Genomic DNA, 22,495 nt, shown 5'->3' on the forward strand with positions numbered 1-22,495 from the left:
TTCTGTCTAAACAGAAGAGGCACTCAGAGCACACAATGTGGTTACATCCCCCGCTCTGCCACTCACGAGCTGTGACTTCAGCAAAATGTTTTACCTCTCAGTTTCCTCATCTATAAAATAGTGATAATAACACTTACCTCGTAAGGGTGTTATGAAGGATTCAATGAGTACAATGCACAAATGCAGTTTAGAAAACATGGTATACAATAAATGGTAATTACTCTCTAGATTTTAGTCAACAGAGCCTGATATGTAGTCAATAAAATTTTTGAAAGTTTTACTTTGGTTTTATTATGAGACTGAGCTATGGCCTTATAAAAATTTTATTTCATTTTATTTTCAAACCTTACAAATAGCTGTGATATATATTTTGCAGATTAAAAAAACTGAAACTTCGTGCTATGGACTGAATGTTGTGTCTTCTCAAAGTCCTATGTTGAAGCTTGAACCCCCAATGTGATAGTATTTGAAGGGGGTACTTTTGGGAGATAATTAGGTTTGGATGAAGTCATGAGGGTGGAGCCCCCATGATGGGATTAGTGCCCATATAAGAAGAGGGAAAGATCAGAGCCCTCTTTCTCTGAGCCATGTGAGGGTACAGCAAGAAGATGGCCTTCTACAAACCAGGAAGAGGCCTCTCAAATTGGCTGGCACCTTGATCTCAGATTTCCCAGTCTTTAGATCTGTGAGAAATAAAGGTCTGTTGTTTAAGCCACCCAGGCTATGGTATTTTAGTAAGGTCACTCGAGACCACACAAGCAATGAGTAATTGCACCAGAATTTGAATAAGTGCTTGACACCAAAGCCTTGGCTTTTTCCATAAAACCATGCTGCCCCCAAATGTTACAGGGAAGCTACTTGGGTTTCTCCAGACAGAAAGTTCCTCTGAGCCATCCTGAATCCAACTGGTCCATTTTGCTATCTGTGTTACCATATGTAAGTTACTTGACTTCTCTGTGCCTTGGTTTCTTCATTTGTCAAATGGGATAATAGTAATACTCTATCTCACAGGGTTGTTGAGATAATTGTATGAAGACCTATGAAGTATTTAGGACAGTGTCTGGCATGCAATAAATTTTAATATTACTATTACTGTTATTGTTACTACTACTACTTATAACTTTGGGGTCAACTCAGATTAGTCTTTGTGAGATGGGAGGAAACAGCACCAAATATTGTCTTTCAGCACAGACTGTAATACTTTACATAGTACAATACTAGTGTGTTCCTTGTGGAATATTAACTTTGTGGTTTTCTGAAATCATCCCTGAAAAATTTACAACAGAATTTGACTGGCCACCCAGCAGAATTACCAGCAGAGCTTTTAGAGAACAGATTTCAATCCACACTCCCATCCCTAGCCCAACTCCTATCTCCCACCCCCATCCTCATGCCAGACCACTTATCAGAATCTGCAAGGATGGGCCAGAAATACCTACATTTAACAAGTATCCCGAGTGAGCCAGATGTGCAGTCTTCTAATCTAGCCCATCTTAAAACAAGGAAAAAATGAGACCCAGAGAGGTTACGTGATTTTCCCAAGGTTCAGGGCTCTTTCCACCATAAGGTGCTAATATTCACGCAGATGTGCTGCCTGATTATTCTAGGTCTACTGCCAGCACATTTTTTGTCCTTGTCAGCCAGAAGGATTATAGGCTCAATCAAAATGCTGAACTAGTCTCACAGATCCACCCCTGCACACCAGGGATGTTAGGAAGCTGAGGGCTGGGGGAAGACTTGAGTGGCAGGTACCCAAACTCCTCTCCCCTCCTCTGTGAACTGGGATGTGGGGTGACAAACATGGAGAGAAAGCAACTCACTTAAGCAGGCCTGGACTCTGGGTCTGCATGAATACAATAGGGTTCTGCATGCAAACTTGTAATTTATCTTCTATTTGGTTTAACCCTGGTTGAAAGATAATCCTAGGTTAGCCTTTTTGAAAAGCATCTTATCTCTCTTTTGTATTTTTAACCAGGTGTGACTCTCTCTTTTTCTGTTGTTTTGGCTGCTGTTGACATTGGGGTTGAATTTGGACCCACTGATCTTTCAGAAGATGCCTAAGTTGTTCATTTACTTACTCTCTGACAAGCTTACCTGTGCTTGTAGAGCCACCAAATGGTTTTCATAGTAAAAATGTTTCTGAGCTGTTGACTTGTAAACATAGCCTTAAAGTCAATATAAGTCTTTTCTCTGAGAGCTCCCAGGTATGTCAAGAAATCTAAGACAAAAGAAAACAAAAAACTCTCCTTAAGGCTCTCATGAAACCAATTTGTAGATATGGTCTAACAACTCTCTGAACTATTGTTTAAAAACATAGGAACGCAATCTTTTGTTGAGGGTGTTTCTAAGTATCTCCCAGACAGGGATAGCTTATAAAATATGGGGGACAGCTGTAGCCACCAAGAGAAAACTAGGAGAATTTTTATAAATACCTAGTCTTGCTCAGCCAGCAGTTAAGCCGGAAGAATGCCTCTTGTTAGGAAGCATGCTTCTACTTTCCTAAAAAGGAAAAAAAAAAATTAGTCATAGGGGCTGGTTTCTACTTCTTGACATGATATTCCCTATGTGGAATCTTTCCTTTGGGTTGCCAGGAGCAGGGAGTTGGAAGGAATACATGCTCATTTTTAACCTAGTGGTTTTGCCCCCTGAAGCCCAGAGGAAAAAGGAATGTTCCCATAGCAAACATTCTGTACTTCCTTTACAGTTACACTCATCAATCTTATAATTGCTTGTTCAATATCTGTCTTCCAATTAGACCATAAGTTCCGTGAGAGTGATTATGTTTTTCCTTATTCACTACCATGTATCTAGTATAGAGCCCTGGCACGTAGTTTGACGTTCAATAAATATCTTTTGAATAAAATGCTGAATTAATTACTTTGAAGCCATAGCCTTCAACAGGGGTGATTGGAGCCAGTATATTTAAATTGCAGATGAAACCACTAGGTGAATTTGGAGTTGCTGTAGGTGTACAAGGTGGTGGAGTATATGATGGAATCAATTAGATGAAAAAGTGGGAATTTCTAGTTTTGAAGGCAAAAACAGGGAAGAATCTTGTGATTACGTTGAACCTGGTATGATTACATTGGTAATAATTAAGAATCAAAGAGAAAAATGCCAAATTGCCCATAGGTCTGCCTGTCATAAAACATCTTTCATATATTATAGAGCACATATTAGTATTTTAGGTTCAGTTGCTTTAACAAAGAGGGGTTGTAGATTTTTCAAAGTACTAGTGTAAAAGTAGTCACATCTGTGACAAACTGTACAATTTCAGCAACACAGCATCTTAAAGCCATCTGGGGTAGTGTAACATCATTGCTGGCTTTATTGTTGATAAATAAATCTCTTGAAAAATAAACCTCCAAGGTAAATAAATATATGAAGTGTCTGCAATAGTGTCATAAACACTATCTGCTTTTAAAAATTAAGAGAACAAGATCATTTCATAGATACAAGCTTCTTTGATGGGATGAATATCTATCTGAAAATACGATGATGAAAGAGTCTAATTGAAAAATGGTTGCGAGCATGTCTCTGTTGAACTTCAGTCCCTTGATACTGCTGCCTCTACTGAAGGAAACTGAGAGTGACGAGATCAGAATTGAACAGCAGATCAGGATCACAACTGTAGAACCAGGAACACGCAAAGTGCAAGAGACAAATACTATCAAATACTGACTTTTAAGTGAAGGAATTTTGAATAGACTACACTTAGAAAAAAAATCACTTGGAATAACGTATGCCTGCAAATTTAAATATTTGACTTGTTTTTAGAAATCTGCAACTTGATAGCTTTATTAAGGTGTAATTACATACAATAAACTATATGTATGTAAAATGTACAATTTGAAAAGTTTTGACATATGTTTATATTTGTGAAACCATCACCGCAATCAAGAAAATCCATCAATCTCCAAAAGTTTTCTCAGGACCCTTCTCCTCACTCTTGTTCCTTCCCCTAGGGAAATTCATCTCTTTTTTAAAAAATGTTTAAAAATTTTAAAATTATGATAAAAAACATAACATAAAATTACTATCTTATGGATATAACAAAGATTAGAGCAGAAATTAATGAAATTGAGAATAGAAAAAAATAGAAAAAGTCAATAAAGCTAAGGGTTGCTTTTTTTTTAAAGATCAGTAAAATTGAGAAACCCTTAGTTAAAGAAAAAAAAGAACTAAAGTCAGAAATGATTTCAACCAATGCTACCGAAATAAAAAGGATTATGAAAGAATAGTATGAACAACTGTATGCCAACAAATTGGGTAACCTAGAAGAAATTGAAAAATTCCTAGAAACACACAACCTGCCAAAACTAAAACACGAAGAAAAGGAAAATCTGAACAGACCAATAACCAGTAAGGAGATTGAATCAGTAAACAAAAACCTCCCAGCAGATCTCCCAGCTCTCTGATGTCAGGTCTAGAGCATGAGGAAAGACTAAAGATTGTAAGAAAAAAATAGAAGCCATGTTTCAAAAACCTGTATTACAGGTATTTCATCAGTTTAAGATGAGTCTCAAATAGCTAGCAGTTTGGTTCTCAAAAGATCTCTGTGCACTTACTAGGGCAAGTGGGTCAGGACTCTGTCATGAGACGGCTGGAAAGGAAAAATCCAGCAACAGTATTTTCTCTAGCAGTAAATGAGATGTGGTGATCAGGGGAAAGTAAGGTATACCAAATGGGCAATGTCAGCCAAGACAACATGGCACAGAATATCTGTATTCTGGCCAGGTCACAGAGACTTGGCATAATAGTATGTGAAAAAAGGGTCTTGAATTTATATGGAAGAGAAAGTAGATGCAAGTGAATGCACAAGTAAAAAATAATTCGAAGAGACAAGCAACAAACACTATAGCCAATAATATATCAAATAAATCTACAAACAATAAATGCTGGAGAGAGTGTAGAGAAAAGGGAACCCTCTTGCACTGTTGGTGGGAATGAAAATTGATACAGCCACTATGTAGAACAGTATGGAGGTTCCTTAAGAAACTAAAAATAGAACTCCCAGACGACCCAGCAATCCCACTACTGGGCATATACCCTAAGAAAACCATAATTCAAAAAGAGTCAAGTACCACAATGTTCATTGCAGCTCTATTTACAATAGCCAGGACATGGAAGCAGCCTAAGTGTCCATTGACAGATGAATGGATAAAGAAGATGTGGCACATATATACAATGGAATATTACTCAGCCATAAAAAGAAATTGAGTTATTTGTAGTGAGGTGGATGGACCTAGAGACTGTCATACAGAGTGAAGTAAATCGGAAAGAGAAAAACAAATACCCTATGCTAACACATATATATGGAATCTAAAAAAAAAAATGGTTCTAAAGAACCTAGGGGCTGTGACAAAGTGAGAGAGAGGCATGGACATATATACACTACCAAACGTAAGGTAGATAGCTAGTGGGAAGCAGCTGCATAGCACAGGGAGATCAGCTTGGTGCTTTGTGTCCACCTAGAGGGGCGGGATAGGGAGGGTGGGAGGGAGATGCAAGAGGGAAGAGATATGGAGATATATGTATATTTATAGCTGATTCACTTTGTTATAAAGCAGAAACTAACCCACCATTGTAAAGCAATTATACTCCAATAAAGATGTTAAAAAAAAATTTCTCTTGTTCAAGCCACTCAAAATGTGTACTTTGTTACAGTGCCTTAGCAAACTAATATAAGATGGGAAGGGAATTCTGTTCTCTTTAATTTTTTTTCTCTTTAGTGTTACACTAATGTTAGGGCTCTTCTGCAACTTGATTTTTTTTAGCTTAAAGATACAGGGAGGGACTTCCCTGGTGGTCCAGTAGTAAAGAATCCACCTTACAATGCAGGGGACGCAGGTTCAATCCCTTAGTTCCCTTAGTCAGGGAACTAAGATCCCACATGCTGTGGGGCAACTAAGCCTGTGTGCCACAACTACTGAGCTCGCATGCCTCAGCTAGAGCCCACGTGCCGCAAAGTACAGAGCCCATGCACCCTGGAGCCTGCACACCACAACTAGAGAGAGAAAAGCCGCACGCCACAACTAGAGAGAAGCCCATGCACCACAACCAAGAGCCCACGTGCCTCAGTGAAAGATCCCACATGCCTCAACAAAGATCCTGCATGCCACAGGTAAGACCTGAAGCAGCCAAAAATAAATAAATTAAATAAATAAATAATAAACATTTTAAAATAAATAAATAAATAAAGATACAGGGAATTCCCTGGCTGTCCAGTGGTTAGGACTCCATGTTCTCACTGCTGAGGGCCCCGAGTTAAATCCCTGGTCAGGGAACTAAGATTCCACAAGCCATGAGGCATAGCAAAAAACTAAAAAAGATACAGAGATAAAATAGTCATGTCCTTCATGGTGCTTAAGATCTGCTCCAGGAGATAAAACAGACCAACTGGGAGGGCATACTTTTAATCTCACCTCTGTCACTTATTTGTTGTGTGACTTTGGGCAAATTACTTAGCTTCTCCAATTTTCAGTTTCTTTACCTGTAATATGGAAATAACAAGATCACCCGCCAGTGTTGTTGAGTAATTTGAGATAATGTATGCAATCTAATAAAGCACCCTCACAAAATACAGCTATTATTATCTCAAAACAACTACAATTTAAGGCAGAATATGAAGACAAGATCAGAGGTATAATTGGTGCTTTAGGAGCTCAGAGGGGTGAGGTATCACATATGGCTGGGGGAACCTGGATGAAGGCAGTGGCATTTCGATTGCTCTTTAATTAATTGGCAGATGGGATTAGTGCGATGACACTCATGGTGAAAAAAACAGCATGAACAAAGGCAATGTGTCTGCAAAAACCAGGTACAGTCAGCAAGCACTGAGGTATAGGCTGGAGGGTTCGATAAGAATATTAGCTTGGGCTTCCCTGGTGGCGCAGTGGTTGAGAGTCCGCCTGCTGATGCAGGGGACACGGGTTCGTGCCCCGGTCCGGGAAGATCCCACATGCCACGGAGCGGCTGGGCCCGTGAGCCATGGCCGCTGAGCCTGCGCGTCCGGAGCCTGTGCTCTGCGATGGGAGAGGCCACAACAGTGAGAGGCCCGCGTACCACAAAAAAAAAAAAAAAAAAAAAAAGAATATTAGCTTAACCGTCTTCCTTAGAGAACACCCCTGACAACTTTGGCTTAAATGGTTTCCCACCTCTGCCCCATACCTCTGCATCTCATCACCCTATTTATTTCCTTCTTAGCGTGTATCACAAATTGTAATTCTCCTGTTTATTTACCTGTTTACTTGTCTATTGTCTGTAAGGGTAGAGTCTGTCTCTCCTATTCAGATATAAATCCCAAAGACATGTGAAACAACTATTTGTTGGGAAGAAGGAAGGGAGAGAGAGAGAGGGATAGAAAGGAAGGAAGGGTGGGAGGAAGATGAATGAATGGAGGGTAGAGGAGTATCAGCAGGTCAGGTCAAGAAGTCGTTTGGAACCAGAGCATGAAGACGTTTCGGAAACGGAGGACTAAAGTCCCAAAGCAGACCTCTGAACCACTGTTCCCAGGGAAAGATTTGGTATTTTGTCTATACAACAGCCACTTCTGATGAGCCTTAACTTCAGGCCAATATGGGAAATACTATATACCAATAGTTCTCAAACTATGGTGCCAAGACCAGCAGCATCGGTGTCATCGAGGAATTTGTTAGAAAGACAATTTCTCAGTCCCTACTCCAGACCTACTGACTCAGAATCTGCATTTTAACAAGGTCCTCAGATGATTGAAAAGCACTGAGAATCAAAATCCTGTCTCTTGTTGTAACATCCAGTCTTAATCCATTTGGGCTACGACAACAAAAATACCATGAACCGGGTGGCTTAAATAGCAAGCATTTATTTCTTACAGTCCTGGAGGCTGGAAAGTCTAAGATCACGGCGCCAGCAAATTTGATGTCTGGTTTATAAACAGTTGTCTTTTGGCTGTGTCTTCACAGGGCAGAAGGGGAAGGGAGTTTTCTGGGGTCTTTTGTTATAAGGGCACTAATCCTATTCATAAGAGCTCCACCTTCATGACCTAATTGACTCCCAAAGACCCCACCTCCAAATACCATCACACTGGGGATTAGGTTTCAACATATGAATTTGGGGGGACATAAAACATTCAGTCTATAGGTGTCCATTTATTACTTTGCATCTTCCAGGCCTGAGAAGAGAATTGGGCTAAATGTACTTTGAAGTAATGGGACTCTTAGTGCAGAAATCAAAGGTATAAATATTCTCACTCTATTTGGTGCCTGTAGATAGATCTCGGCCTCAATCATAAGAGTTCCTTAATACTGCAATACACAAGTAGTCTTTTAAACAGCAGTTATTCCGGGACATTCCAGTCTGAAGCCAAAAATGATCTCCCACCCAAAAAAGGAACTCAAAAGAAAAATACCAGTGACAGTAAACCACCACAATTAGAAAAAAAAAAAAAAAGACAAAGCAAAAACAAAACAAAACAAACCCCCACACAAATAAACTCAGAGAACTAAATCTGTCCATTTAGGAAAATGCTGAAGTCTGTTTGTGGGGAAATATTTAGGATAAAGGCAGAGGACTAAAGGAGTAGAAACAGACCAAAATCCTTTAGTGAATCATGGAATCTGTAAACTGGTATCAGATGTTCACCAGTCATAGAGCCACAGGGAGCCTTAGCAACATTTCAGATTCTTCCAAATAAGGTAACCCCAGCCAAAAGCTATGCTCTTAAAGACAGCGATTTCCTCTTACCTGCTCATCTACTTGGTTTAGAATGAACCGATTGTTTTCAGAACTATAGTGTATTTACACATGTAAGATTAGGATTGTAAAAAAGGTTTATTTACACACTCACACCACATTTTTACTGAGTCAGACTTTCCAAGGTATCAGTTGGAGAAAAGGATTTATAATCCTATTTATAGCCCAAGAAGAGAAGCTGTCTGTGGTTTCATTTGGTGGTTAGGGAGTAAGGAGGATTTGTTTTCCCATTGTAACATAGCAACTTGATTTCAGTGCTGCTCCTCTGTCATATGTACAAAGGGAGATGCCAAATACTCCAAGAGAGAATATTCCAGAAGGTGCAGAGATGGGCTTTAGTCAGCCTATGAGTTCACAGACATACATACAAAAAGTAACTACTTCAAGCTGAAGGTTTGGATTCCAGAAACTTAGAGAGTGAGTTGTATAGAATTATAGGCTTCTAGCAAAAACTCTTAATAGAACGTTAACTGGAAGAAGTAGTTGTGTGTCAATATATCCATCCCCTCTGCCCCAGGTGGGCTGGGAGTGGGGTGCTGCCTGGGCTGGAGTCTGCTCCCTTGGGCCCATTGTCCCTGCCAGGTGATAAGCAGCTGCCTTCGTCTACCCCAGTGTGCCACACAGTAGCGTTCTCTGTGTGTGACAAGTTGTAAAAAAGATTGGAAAACACTGGTGTGAATTACACCCATGCTGTAGGCTTTCCAGGCGTGTGAATAGATTCATGATTTTAAGTGGCACACAGGTATGACATTAAAAACATTGAATTGCTTAGTGAGAAAAAAAATTTCCCATTCAATTTTCTTTCAATCCTTCTAACAGGAGGAAGAGAAATGATCAGGTGGGTGTTACCATATCTCCAACCAATTAATTTTCCTTTTAACAAACAGAGACCAGATCACAGGCACAGAGATTTTTTCTTTTGTAGTGATTTGAAGTTTCATTTAAAAATAAACGTATTTAGACAAAAAAGGAGTTGATGCAAAGAAAACATTGAGCAAAAAATGGTACAAATTGCACCTTCCCATATGGCAAAATTGTGAAGACTATATTCAAATAACTGAAGTTCAGAAAACACCATCTATTGAATTTACTCCACAATATCTCTGATAAGTGATTTAAAATGCTTCTAGACTTAGCAAGCATGTTATCAACACAATTTATTTAATTTTCAGACACATTAAATTGTTAAAACTTTAACACTTTGCATTGAAATTTGTTTCTCAGGTTCTTCCTATCATGAATTCTAATTAAATATTTGAAGATATTTCTCTTTCTTTAGTATCCTCTCCCATACTTTTAACATCCTTCTTTTCCTGGGACACATACACACCAGGCCATCTTTCCACAAGCCAAATTCTCTTCGATTTCTCCCCCTTTGACGTAGTTCCGGTCACACTCACCCCCCTGGCAATTCTTCTCTGGGCTTAGTCTAATTTATCAGTGTCTCTCTTAAAATGAAATAGTAAAAACTATTTTGGTTGCATATGGCAGAAAACCCAGTTTAACCTAGCTTAGGCAAAAAGGAGATTTTACTGGCTCACATAATTTAAAACTCCAGAATAAGTTTCATTAAAGACATGGTTTGAAACAGAGGCTCATAGAAGATCCCCAGAATAAGGATTCGCCGCTTCTCTCATCTCCCAGCTCCATTTCTCTAAGAAAGAAATTCAATCAGCCTTTTCCCTCAGGATAGCAAGACAGTTAAAGAATTCCAGTCTCACCTTCTTACAATCTCACGTCTAGTAGAGAAGAGTGGGAATCTTTCAGGAATTCCAGAAAAAGTCTCATTGCATATTAGTAGCTATGAATGTGTCGAATGCTTTCCCTTGAGCTAACCCCTGTCACCAAAAGAACACAATATGCTGATTGGTCAGGAGTTAGTAATAAAGACATCTTTATTGGAAATGCATGGCCTTAGGTGGGGAAACAGTTGGTGTCCCAGAGGGAAAGCAAGCTGTGTTTACTAGAAGAGCTTGTGATGTCCCGATATGAACTCAGTACCCTGGGTGAGGTAAGACCAGAGAATACAGCAGGACTATCACCTTCTTTATAATGAAATTTATATATCAATATAGGAGTGATTGAGAGCATGTTCTCCATTCTGAAACTATACCAGTGGTTGTTATTTTCCAGTCCTCTCTCTATGTTGGTAACTTATGCATGATGTGAGAAATAGAAGGCATTACATCAACATAAGACAGTGTTCTTTGGTTTCCAGACCTAAGTATATGATTAAGATGAGCTGGTGAAAAAAAGAAGGAAGAAGAGGAGGAGGAGGAGGAGGAAGAGGAGAAGAGGGAGGAGAAGAAAAGAAAAAGGGAGTCCTAGTATTGGATACCTTGATAGCAACCAGGTATGGGAACTGATAGCAAGAAAGGAAATAGAAAAAACATACCAAGTGGTGACTACTGTTCAAAAAGCAGAGTAGAACTGCCAAAAAGAAAAACAAAGTTACCAGTTTCAAAACTCCATATAAAACTACAGCAATCAAGACAGCGTGGCATTGATATTTTTTAAAAAACCATATAAATCAATAAAACAGAATTTGTAGCTCAGAAGCATTTATGGTCATTAGATTTTTGAAAAGGGGGCCAAGAAAATTCAATGTGACTTGTCTTTTCAACAAGTGATATTAGAATAATTAAATACCCACATGCACAAAGATGAACTTAGATCCTTACCTCATATTATACTCCAGAAAAATTCAGAATAGATCATAGAGCAAGGTATAAACCATGCTAAATTAGACTTCATCAAAATTAAAACATTTTGTGCTTCAAAGGACACCATCAAGAAAATGAAAAGATAAGTTGTAGAAAAAGAAAAAAATTTACAAATTATATGTCTGATTAATTACTAGTATCTAGAATATATAAAGAATTCTTTCAAATCAATAATAAGAAAACAACTGGATTTTAGAAATAGACAAAAGGCTTGATGCACATTTCACCAAAGACTATATACAAGTGGCTAATAAGCACATGAAATCATGTCCAACATCACTAGTTATTAGGAAAATGCAAGTTAAAACCATAATGAGATACTGCTTCACACTCACTAGAATAACTACAACCAAGAAATCAGGCAGTACCAAGTGTTGGCAATGATATGAAAAAACTGGAAACTTAATACATGGCTGACCAGAATTTAAAATGGTGCAACCACTTTAGAAAAGAGTTTGACAGTTTCTTAAAATGTTAAACATAAGTTTACCACATAGTGCAGCAATTTCACTTCTAGGTATCTACCCAAGAGGAAGGAAAACATTAAGTCCACACCAAGACTCACATATAAATCTTCACAGCATCATTATTTATAATAGCCAAAAAGTGGAAACTATCCAAATTTCTATCAAGTAGTGAATGGTTAAATAAGATGTGCTATAAACATAATGGAAGACTATTCTGCAATAAAAAAAGGAACAGTACATGCTACAACATGGATGAACCTCAAAAATATTATGCTAAGTGGAAGAGGCCCGTAACAAAAGATCAAATATTATATGACCCATTTCTATGAAATGTCCAGATAGGCAAACCTATAGATGGAAGTGGATTAGTGGTTGCTGGAGCTGCAGGTATGAGTGGGGCTCCAGCAAATGGGCATGAGGGATCAATTCGAGCAGATGGAAATGTTCTAAAATTGGATCGTGATGGTGGTTGCATAGCTCCATAGATTTACAAACAATCATTGAACTGTACACTTAAAATGAGTGAATTTTAATGTAAATTTTATATCAATAGAGCTGTTTTTTTTAAAGAGAATACTCACAGTAACGCAGAAACAAACTTTGTAAGTAAAAAAAAAAATATGTTTCAACCAGAGGTGGAATTATGAGTTATTTTTATATATTTCTGAATTTTCCAATGAAAAGTGCATTTTTAAATCAGAAGAAAACAATAAAGATAATTTTAAAAAAGTATCCTCTGAGAGTCAAAATAAAATCACTATGTGATGGACCAGAGGAGAATTAGGTAAAGTCACCTTGATAAAGAGACAGAATGGCTCTCAGGCCCGCAAGATTTGACAGTAACCTGACTAAAGTTAACAACACATTTAAAGAAAGAAGAATCAATCAGCAGAGAACACTGATCAATAAAGAAAGCAAAGAAAAGGGACAGTCATAGAGGCAAGTATTGCGGGGCCTTACCTGTGCCACACAGAGAGCCTAAAGGCTGGTCACAGAGCAGGTATGCACAGCCCCACGGTAGAGATGGATGCCGTACATCTCATAGAGCTTTGGGCCATTAGGCACTCTAAATACACTGCATGCTCACCATAAAACATTTTTCTAACCTTTTTTTCCCAAGCAGCTTTATGTATAGAGAAATCCTAGTCATATTGTTGTATTAGGAATTAACACGTATTCTGGTTTATATACTTCAGACTCCTGATGTTTACACAGTGTGAGTTGGCTTGTCCAAGTTAAATCAACTCTACAGTGGTGGCAAGATGGAAATTATGCATCTGGACAGCTAAGAGAGACTGTGGAGTGTGATAAATGCATTAATGTAAATGTCTACCTGTGAGACCACTTGGAAGCCAGCCAGTCAGTTCACCTTTCTCAGTGACAACCCAACCTTGACAAGAGCTTCTCATTCAGACTTCAAATATCAAGATATCCAAGACACCAAGACATATTGAAATTATTGTATGCTCAGCATACTTTTTTTTTTTCTGGCCGCGTGGCATGACATGCAGGATCTTTGATCCCTGACCAGGGATTGAACCCACGGCCCTTGCAGTGGAAGCATGGAATCTTAACCACTGGATCACCAGGGAAGTCCCAGCATACCTTTTTAAGAAGCCATTTATGGGAAGGATTTTAATTATTTAAATCGTGTACTTACTGACTCTCGATACATCCAGCCATAACAATGATAACTCCAGCACGTGCTAGTTCCATTCCACCCTAGTCATAAAATGAGTCCTGTTTAAATGGAGGGCTTCCTTCCAATCACTTCTGGTGGTGGTGATGTTGGAAAAAGCCTGTGGCTTTGTACCCTCTGCCTATGGGGACGATGGAGCTCATTTTTTTGAGCACTAAGCTACAACACATGGGCACTTTGCAACACTGACCTTTTGTCCTGGTTCATAATATCTACTCTCATTCCCATAAGGGACTTTAAGGCCAAGCCCTTGTATCTCATTCCTGCCTGTCCTCCACCTCCTTCCATACTCACACTCTCATCCTAGTTGGACCCTGATAGTGCCCCTGCCTTGACCTGGATGGATGATTTGATTCTGGCCCTCAATGCTCTGAACCACCATTTCCTGGAATAGTGGTTCTCAGCGTGGTTGCTGCCATACTACAATTCAATTCTGATGTTAAGCACCTACAGTTAGCATGAGACAGTTAGCATGAGGTTTAAAGGAAATCCCCAACAAGTCTGCCTTTACTGCAGGCACCAGCTGCAAGTTTGGGGGTCTCCAGGCTACCTGCCCTTCTGATCAACTGGTTGCAAATTTCGGGAGTTTCTACTACCCCTTCAGGTTTGATAATTTGCTAGAATGACTTACAGAAGTCAGGAAAGTGCTATACTTATGATTACAGTTTTATTGTAAAGGATACAAATCCTTTGTATCCAAAGACCAGCCAAGTGAAGAATACATAGGGGGAGATCTGGGAGGGTGTACATGCCTTCTTGTCATGGAATCAGGACACGTCCCCCTCCCAGCACATCAATGTGTTCACCAACCAGGAAGCTCCCCCAAGCCTCAGTGTCCAGAGTTTAATTGAGGTTTCATTATATAGGCATGATTGATTGAATCACTGGCCACATGACTGAACTCAATCTCCAGCCCTCCTCCCTTCCTGGAGGTTGAAAGCATGTACTAATATCATTGTGCCTCAAAGACTCAACTCTGGGACCCCATGGTTGGTCCTTTGGGCCTGAGCAGCCCCCATGATGAGTCATCTCCTGAGTATGAACAGAGGTGTGGGGTCTTCTCTGGCAGTCCAGTGGTTAAGACTCCCCACTTCCACTGCAGGGGGCATGGGTTCAATCCCTGGTCAGGGAACTAAGATCCCGCATGCCATGCGGTGCAGCCAAATAAATAAATAAATAAATAAATAAATAAATAAATAAATAAATGAATAATAACCAACCACTTCTTAAAAAACAAAAGCAAACAACAACAACAAAAAAAAAACCACAGGTGTGATCCAAGGGCCCACCATGAATAACAAAGACACTGCTGTCACTGGGGGAATTCCAAGAATTTAGAGTGTCCCCTCCAGGAACTAGGGACAGATGCCAGTCAGATTCTTTACTATACAACAGTTGCATATTGCAATTGCCTAATAACCTTTTTAAAAATTGTCCATTCCTGGATTCCACCAAGAGATTCTCATTTAATTGGTCTGGGGTACAGCCTGGATATAAGCATTTTAAAAATCTCTGCCAGATGATTCTATCATATCATACATACAAGTTGTGCTAATGGCCCCGCTTTATCCCCTTAGTTTGAACTTCTAGGACATGTATGCTCCTCCAAATTAGACTGGAATTGCTGGTTTGTTTCATGGAGCTCCCAACATGCCACTTGGCTGGGACCAGACCACTTAGGATCTAGCTCAGGTCTGGAGTCTCTGTGTTACACAACTCTAAGTGGCCCCATTCATTTCATAGCCTATGTGAATTGTGCCCTGGATTTATGCAGTGTACACACTACACAGGACGGCCGTGTCTTGATCTAGTCACCACACATCAAGTTTTCATCAAAATTTGCCAAATGACCAACTTAGCAGGTTTATTGATTTTACATATTTATCAGCTTGAATAGGAATATGTTCACATTTCTAACAGCTTTAACTTTAAATTTCAAATGTGAAACTGTCTAAAATAAATCAAAATTTATCTAAAACAAACTTGTATATTAAGAAAAAAGTAAGAGAGCTTCCTTGGTGGTGCAGTGGTTGAGAATCTGCCTGCTAATGCAGGGGACACGGGTTCGAGCCCTGGTCTGGAAGGATCCCACATGCCGCGGAGCAACTAGGCCCGTGAGCCACAATTACTGAGCCTGCGCGTCTGGAGTCTGTGCTCCGCAACAAGAGAGGCAGCGATAGTGAGAGGCCTGCACACCGCGATGAAGAGTGGCCCCTGCTTGCCACAACTAGAGAAAGCCGTTGCACAGAAATGAAGACGCAACACAGCAAAAATAAATAAATAAATTTTTTTTTAAAAAAGAAAAAAGTAAGAGCTGAAAGATTCCCATATGAAATGCTGACATTTTGCTAAATTGAACATTCTGTAAAAGAAAATAGTGAATTTTGTAAATTCATATAATTTGACATGTTAGTCTACAAATTAGCTTTTAAAACACTGACCTTCAATGAATTGGAATCTGCTTATTGTTTTCTTGGCTTCTGCTATGATTAGCTTTCATCATCTAAAAACTTTGCTTATATGAAAATGGGTTAAACCCATTTTCCACCAAGATTTCTTTGGGCAGCATGTGATTAAGAGATTACATTTTTAAAGTGTTTAAAATAAAAAGGCAAGAGTAGGGAAAAGGAAAACATGAACCACTTCTGACCCATCACAGTTTTTCCCAAAGGCCTGGGAAGTACTCTTCGGTAATGAACCAAGAAATTTTTGCAGCAGAAAATAATATTTTTTTAAGCAGCACTTGGCAACTGTGTTGGGATAAGAGGCTGTATTTGACATTAAGGCCCTGACACTGGTACGTTTCCTGAAGAAAACAGTGATCACCTTTATGCATGTTATCCTTACAAAGCCAGTTCAAGGTACTTACGTGGGCCATTTTTCTGACCACCCATCTAAAGAAAAAATTGTCCAGAAAACTTGTCTTTCTGCCTCAGACTGGAATAGGAAATAATTTTTAATAAACTTCTTTTTCTGCCACCAGGAAGGGAAGGGGATTGGAGTTTGTGATTATGATTGCATTTTAAGTTACCTAAGAAAATTGCTAGTGAGAAAAAAAATTGCCTTCTAAAAAATAAACCAAAGCAACCAAAGAAAAACTTCCCTAGCCCTAGCTTTGAAAGCTCATCCTGAATTCCAGACCTCTAGTTTTCAGTTTACTTCTGAGTTTTTGATGAATTTACCAGCCCTAAGAGCTGACTCCGTTGGACTCAATAAAAATCCTAATAAATATGTAGCTGTGGTTGGTAGTCTTTGAAAAATAGGTAAAATTTCCCAACTTGTTCCACAAACCTCAATTATCTCAGACTATTAGAGCACTTGGAACTAGGGAGCCAAAAGTTAAGGGTTCAGAGCAATCGGGTTGCAGAGTTTCATTTGGGTGGGCTAAAGGTGCCTATTAGTTTGGCTTTTCCACCTCCTGCTCCTTCTCAAGAGAATAAATAATTACAGTGATTTGTCTTTGAAATGTGCAGCTTGGAGTTGGATGTGGAGAAGTCACATAATGGTGTCGGCACTTCAGCCCGAAGTAAATAAAATGGTGAAATATATTTAGCACACGATAAGGCTAGGCACTGAGAAAGAGAGATAAAAAGAAGAAACTGGCTCTACATGATTAGAGGACTTTACAAAATACCAAGTTTTGCAAAAAGAAAATAATTATAAAAAATACAAACAGTGGGAAAAAAGACAGGAAGTCTTCCAAGTTCCAAATTTCCATCCTAATTCTGGCTCCCAAAAGACCAGTCAGTTTCTCAGGCTCTTGGCCTGGCTTCTTCTCTTCCAGTTTTCAGCCTCCCTCCCTGCGGTAACTGCCCAGTTTTGGACACAGCAGAGCAGTTGCTCAGATCTCTAATGCCTTTCAAGGCTGATGTGAAGATTCAACCTAGTCGTGGCCATTAGTGCTTCCCTGCCTTTTCCATAAGCCCCAACCAGGCACTTTGGCAGCACTATGGTGCCTGCCATAAAAAAAGATCTGCCCTCCAGAAAAGCTGCTTTCCAGTTCTCTTTTTCCTCCAACAAAGGTTGAGTCTGCACACAAATTTTAATTTGCTTTCAAGTACTTGAAAAGTCCAATAAATCAAGCAACTGACTGGGACTTTCCTGGTGGTCCAGCAGTTAAGACTCCACGCTCCCAATGCAGGGGGCCCAGGTTCCATCCCTGGTCAGGGAACTAGATAGATCCCACATGCTGCAACTGAAGATCCCACGTGCCGCAACTAAGACCCGGCACAGCCAAATAAATAAATATTAAAAAAAAAATCAAACAGCTGACTTTGCCATTGAGCACAATAGTGTGTGTGTTGACGTCTATGCACTGAATCTCATCCCCCTCCTGCCTGAACCTCTCTCCACCCCCATTCCTGCCACCTGCAACTGCTCTTTCCATCCGTCCTCACTGATGACCTCCTAGTTGCTACATCCAAGTAACCATCTATCCATTCATATCTTATTTCCCAGATCACAAGAAGCTGACACTGTTCACCAGTTAATCAACAAAAGACATGGATAATGTCCTTTCTGTTTTGTTTGTTTTTCCTTCAGAATCTCTGACCACTTCTTCACTGTAGCGTTCCCTTTCTCTACCCATTACTTAAATGTGAACTTTCTGCAGAACCTCATCAGAGACCCTCTTTTCACTTATCTCTTTATTCTTGAATAATTGGATTCAGCCCTTTGCTTTCATTATCACCTATGTGTTGATGACTCTCATCTAATATCTCTAGCCTGCCTCTCTCCTGAGTTTTGATCTCATATGTCTGAGGGTCCTTGGGGAAGCAGAGAATGGGAGGATCCAGAGAGGAGGGACACATTAATGGGACCAGAGCTTTCACTTTCAGAGACTCTTTTACTCCTTTATTGTCCTAAAGAAACTTAAAATATGCAAAGGATGCTGTCTGCTTTGCCTGACACCTTAATATTAGTATATTGTAATTTTACTTAGAAGTAAAAAAAAAATTAAGCATGTATTTCTCTTCTAAGTCAATACTCAGGTAGACAAGTTGAAAATCTAACAATTCCTTTAGACTGTATGTCATTATTTCAGACCAGGATTAAGAGAGATGTGATAAAAAGAAAAAGCTATAGTGTTATTATGGGGAGATGGTCAGTGATGTCTTTCTTATATTTCTTATACTAATATTAATATTTATACTAATTTGTACTAATACCAGGTAGGACTAGCATTGGCTACAGATGAAAGAAACCTTCTCCAAATAACAGCTTATTTCAGTCTTCATGGATGTCTGAAAGTTCGTAGTCCAGAGTTGGGATGGAGACTCGACTAAGGCTTCAGGAAAAAAGCACTAGCTGACTTCTCTCCCAATCCTGGGCTGTGACCTCCATCTTCATGGTCCAATATGATGGTTGAAGCATCAAATTAATGTTCCCAAGAGCAGGCAAAGGGCATGCTTACACAATCTTTTAAGTATGTTTTCCTGGAAGCTTTCCAGTAACACTTCTAATTATAAGTCACTGGCCAATTATTCACATTGCTGCTTGCAGTTAAGAGAGAAGCTAGACAATGTGGTCTTTATTCCAGGCAGTTCTGTGTCCATCAAACACTGCGCTTCAATTACTGTGGATGATGTGAAGAATATGTGTGGGGAGGGGTACAACAAGCAGTGTCAGCAATACTGTTTTCTGAACAGTGAATAAAACCTTGAGAAAATACCTAGATTTACTTGATCATGACAGGGAATGGAAATGTTCCTTTGTATAAAGATTTTGTGTAGAAAAAAGATATTTGTATGGATAAAATCAGTGAGCTCATAGGATTCTTTTCAAGGGTCCTCATGCTCGCTCAGTTTCAGGTGCAACACAGCATTGTGAGAATCCCTTGCACTAGAAGGACTTAAGGGCCCACAGGCCATTTTTCTGAGAAGCAGTAGGCAGGGACCCATTACACAGAAGCTGAGAGAGCCATAGAGCCATAAGTGCCTCTGGTCCTGGTGGGTAGACTTGTCTGAGAAGCTGGCAGCTTGGGATGGTTCCCCACAGGAGGGTCTCTGTTATTTTGTGCAGTTCATCTCTGAGTATTCCAGTGAGGACTCCCACCATTTCTCTTGAATTTACAGGCTCCACTGTGGGGATTTTTCTCCCCGCGAGTCAACTTAAATCTTCCTTTGTTCAGAATCTTTCCTCTTCCTCTGTTCTTACCCCTTCAACACGACCACAACCTCAAGAATGTGATCTTTACACACAACATTCTACCATATCCAGCAAAAAGCCTCAATAGACCACTCCTAGTACTTAAGGAGATGTTTGTTTGTTACTCTTTTTTTATTTTGTCAGGCAAAGCCACCTTCTTCAAGTACATGGGTATGGGTATGTCTGTGGCTTTTGTGGCATTTCTAAGCTGTAGTGAGCCTTTCTAAGCTGTGAGCCTTAGATTAAAGGTGTTATAAAGGAAGGAAAACACAACCAAAAAATTCTTAACTTTCTTGAACTAAAAAGCTACATAGAGACCTATATTTGAAGTGCTGATATTCTGAGAGAGAAAATAATATCGAGTAAACATTTCACATGTGCAAATAATTCAGTTTCACAATTGTGTTTTCGAAATGCTTGGCTTTTAATCAAAGAGACACACACCTGCTTTTCTAAGTTAGGTTTCAATCTATACATCAAATGGGAAGTTCAGTAGGACGTCTTGGGAAGGGATTCAAAAAGCTGTAAATAATAGCTGCCTGTATACTCACCAGGGACCTGAGACAGTGGTTATAACTCCTGGGTCCTACATTAACCCTTGTCTTGCCACTGGGCATGCCTATGGGCCAAGACTTGTACCCTGGCAATCTCATTAAAGTAGCATAATGTAAAAGCAGAAAGAGGAAGTCCTTTCCCCATCTCCATGTAAATTAATGGAGATGTTGTGAAAAGAGCAAGGCTTTAGAGATACACCAGCCTGGATTCAAATTCCAGGACTTCATTTAGTAGCAATACTTTGAGCAAGTTACTTAACCCCTCTGATGAGAAAGCAATGAGCAGTAGAAGCCAGCATGGGTTCATTAATAACATCTTACATCAAACTAACATAATTTCTATCTTTTATGAGGTCACTACTATGCATAGACAGAGTGCATTTTAATTTTGGCACACCATTAGAAAAAAATATCTCAAGATATTCTTGTGGTCGCAATGAATAAATGTAAACTGGATAATCATTAAAAGTAAGTTTGGAGCGGGTTGAACAATGACATACACAGATGTATATTAATGTATCAATTCCCCCTGGCAAGGATATCTCTAATAGCAGGAAAGTCTCGCTCTGTTATATTCAAGATTTTATCAACAACTTGAATATAAAATGTATTAAATGCTTGGGTGGCTCAAAAGTAGGAGGGACAGTGAATGCACCGGATGACAGAATCAAAATTCAATATGATCTCAATAACCTAAAAAAAATAGCTGAAATAAAGGTTATTAAAAGAGCTGTGTCAAGTTCATCATTTAGATTCATAGCTGCTTGGGATATGGGTTTGGGCCAGGGTTGGCAAGGGTGTCAGGTCAACATGACCAGAGCAAGCAGACTGGGTCCACTTGGCTGGCAGGTATGGAGAGAGTCAGGGAGAAGAAACCAACAGGATGGGGCTCCCACTGGCCAAATCTTAAAAAATTTGAACAGTAAAATTTTAGTATTGATTGTATGGATTATGAGTAATTGAATAAAATAGGAATCCATGAGCCCATACTGATAATAAATAAATAAATAAATTAATATGTGAGGGAGAAGAAAAAAGTCTATCTTAGAGTAGAATGCCAACTAAGAAATATAGAAGGACTGATGGACATAGGAAAAGATCATAGTAATAGTTTTTTCAAACAAAATCATCAATGGAGGCTAATACTAGGGGACGAAAGTATAAAATACTCAGTAATTAATTTTACAGCAAAGAAGCTGTCCAAAACCATCTTATCCAAGTTGTAAAAGTGAACATCGGGCTTCCCTGGTGGCACAGTGGTTGAGAGTCTGCCTGCCGATGCAGGGAACATGGGTTCGTGCCCTGGTCCGGGAAGATGCCACGTGCCGCGGAGCGGCTGGGCCTGTGAGCCATGGCCGCTGAGCCTGCACGTCCGAAGACTGTGCTCTGCAATGGGAGAGGCCACAACAGTGAGAGGACCGCGTACCGCAAAAAAAAAAAAAAAAAAAAAAAGTGAACATCACCAGAAAGGCCTATCTTGATGAGTGAAAAGGTTGAAGACTTCTGGTTCTAAATTATACCTCAATACATAAGGGCTAGAGCGTGACTATAGAAGACAGAGCCCATTGAATCATGAGGAGTACAACAGCTACAAACGCATGCTGATGCAGGTGTGTTGAATCAGTGACTCAAATACCACCAGTGCTTTTGCTGTGAGTGATGTGAGTTTTCCAAAAGGGAAACTAACTCTTGAAGAAATTCTGAATAAAACAAAATACAATGTTCCCTTGATTTACATGTAATTGTGTACTTGGAAAATGCACTGTATATTGAAAGCTTGCAAAAACATTTTATGTTTAATATGAAAAATGGATTTAGGTTGTGGGTTCAGGTAAACAGGCTTTTAACCTAAAGGGATAGCCTGCTGGATATTCCAAAATCTTGCAGGATGAAGGATAATTCTTTATTGTGTGGAACACCCATACATTGCAGCATGCCCAACCCCCCGGTCCCTCCCTAATGGCAGTAGACCCTACAAAATTATTATGACAACCCACAAGTGCCCTACTTTCCTCCAGAATGTCCCCCAGGACCATTGGTATCAGTGTTAAGGACCACTGGTTTAGAGACAAGTTTACATCTGCCAGGAGCGGTCAGTGGGTTATTTCTGCCTCATTGAAAGCTTTGTTTAAGTAAATCCCTTCGAACTCTAATATTCAACAAGTCCACGAT

The 22,495-nt window shown here is 39.5% G+C and overlaps 1 pseudogene; it reads left to right on the forward strand.

Annotated features, from left to right (window-relative positions):
* The first annotated feature begins 4,473 nt into the window (after positions 1–4,473).
* Positions 4,474–22,495, forward strand: part of LOC132499811 (single-stranded DNA-binding protein, mitochondrial-like) — a 29,287-nt pseudogene continuing 11,265 nt past the window's right edge.

Source organism: Mesoplodon densirostris, chromosome 12 (assembly GCF_025265405.1).
Source record: "Mesoplodon densirostris isolate mMesDen1 chromosome 12, mMesDen1 primary haplotype, whole genome shotgun sequence".
In the NCBI taxonomy this organism is placed as follows: domain Eukaryota; kingdom Metazoa; phylum Chordata; class Mammalia; order Artiodactyla; family Ziphiidae; genus Mesoplodon; species Mesoplodon densirostris.